This window comes from Babylonia areolata, chromosome 24 (assembly GCF_041734735.1).
Source record: "Babylonia areolata isolate BAREFJ2019XMU chromosome 24, ASM4173473v1, whole genome shotgun sequence".
In the NCBI taxonomy this organism is placed as follows: domain Eukaryota; kingdom Metazoa; phylum Mollusca; class Gastropoda; order Neogastropoda; family Buccinidae; genus Babylonia; species Babylonia areolata.
The window spans coordinates 24,836,527-24,839,026 of NC_134899.1; positions in this window are offsets into that span (position 1 = coordinate 24,836,527).

Genomic DNA, 2,500 nt, shown 5'->3' on the forward strand with positions numbered 1-2,500 from the left:
TATGTATGTGGATAGGTGTCAATCTAAAAACGTCAACCCCACAAAAAGCACAGGATTACAGACGTCGTTTGTATCAATCTTATCTTGATAACCTTGCTAACTATGTGTTTGAAAATGATCTAGCTTTGTCGACTGAAAAAAACATGTATGATGTTTAATTCAGGTGGTAACCCATCTAGCATTCCCATTTTTAAATTGCTTGGTGACGTCACTGACTATAAACAGGTGGTGAAGTTTTTAGGTGTTTATCATACTTCAAAGCTGACATGGAACATTCACTTTGATTACGTCTTAACAAAGGCAAAGAAAAGTATAAATTGTATTAAAATTATAAGCCGCTTACCCTAGGGAATGGATACAAAAACATTGATTCATCTTTCCATGGCCCTTGTAAGGTCTAAGATAGCCTATGCACAAGAAATATTTTTCAGTGCACCTAAATATCTATTACAAAAGATTCGAAGTGTAGACTGTAAGGCTATTAAAATTGCTCTCGATCCAACCAGGAAACATACAAAACAGCCGAAATTCTTCCCTTAAATGAACATCGTTAGTTAGCAACAGCAAAATTCGGTGTGAGATACACTTCAATGACAAAAAATTTCATTGCTGATGAACTGACAGTATGACAGTAAGATCTTAATTGATTTTCTTAAAAGAGCTAAAGCCATTTCATCACAAGAAACAGTTGCAACTAACATTTCAAATTTGTTAAAAAAAAATCTGATGTTAACATGAAAGAGTTAGCTGCAAAACCACATCATAGTCCTGTTCCTTTCTGGGAAATGTTAAAAGCAGATTTTTATATCAGTTATTCTGAAACAAAAAAGGAAGAAAACATCAATATCACGACAAGTACTGCCAGAATTCATATAGCAGAAAAATATCAGAATCACCTACATATATTTACAGATGGGTCTGTTCTTGACAAAGATGCTGGTGCTGCTTTCTATATTCCTGCCTTTAAAGTTGAAAAATCTTACTTTACTGGAAAACATCTTTCCATATTCACGGCTGAGCTAATTGCTATTATACAAGCTCTTAACTACTTAGTGAGCAATCACATAGTTTTCTCGAAAATAAAATTCTTTGTTGATTCCAAATCAGTACTTTATGCTCTAGAATTATTTAGCTTTGAAACAAGACCTGACTTGCTTATTGAGGCAAATCATTTGGTACATTGTTTGAGGATTAAAGGGACTGAGGTCAGTTTTTGTTGGGTGCCTTCTCATGTGGGCATTCATAGCAATTAAACTGCTGATAAAGCAGCTATAAGAGGAGCAAAGATTCAGAAAAATCGACAAAAATACATGTCCGTCTTTCCGTAAAAGAGGCATATACTTTGTTAGAAAAATCAGCATGTGGTCGATTCCATAACCGATGGAAGAAACGCTTTTAAAACATAAAGGGACATTATTCCCCGAGAATATTATTGAAGAAAAGATACCGAATCTATCAGCTTGCTATACAAGATTAATATCCTCTACTTTTTTCTGTATAAAACTTGATGCGCTGAAGACAGCACGCATCTGTGGCAAGCAGTTCACCGGCTTACATCATTGTTTGTTTCATTGTCAGCAGTTACGTACCTTCTTGCCCAGGTATTTCAAAGAGAATAACTATTCTGCAGATGACTTTTGGAAAGTTATTTCTGACGAGGTTCTTATGGTCGAACTTTCACAGGCATTAGTTCATAGCCCTATTTCTGCATTCCTTTAATGTACTTCAGAAGTGTGTTAATGGTTTCTGATTATTATCATCATTATTGAATTGTTACTGTTAAATTTATTGCATGTTAGTTATAGATTATTTGGTAGTTTTCTACCTTTTCTGTTTTCTTCTCCCTCCCCCCCCCTACCCCCACCCCCCTTTTTTTTCTTTTTTTTTTTAAATCGTCTAATATCACTGATAGTGAAATGACGCTAAACTAAAGAACACACACACACACACACACACACACACACACACATCCACACGCGCGCGCGCTCTCTCTCTCAGACATCAATACACAAAAACAAACAGAGAAACAGAGAAAGGGATCGAGAAAAGACTTTTGCTGTAGAGAGACAATGAATTATAGATACAGGTGAGATCGCAGAAACATACAGAAAGACAGACAGACAGAGAAATAAACCAACAAATAGGCAGATAGGAAGGTAGGCAGACAGACAGGCACGCAGACAGGTATGTAGATAGTAACTCGCACCCCCACCCCTATTAAAAACAACAACAAAAAACAAAACAAAAAACACCAACTAATACTCTCAGTCTATTTCAAAAGAAAGAGATGAAGACAACAGGACAGTCTGCTGGAAAAGGCAAAGTGGTGGAGACTATCCACACCAATAACCATCAGTCACCCCCCCCACCCCCACCCCCCTCATTCACCCCCCCTCCCCTCACCCAACCTATATATTCCCACGTCCTCTGTACAACCCCACCCACACCCCCACCAACACCACCCTATATATATATCTACCCCCCTCCTCCCCCCCCTTCC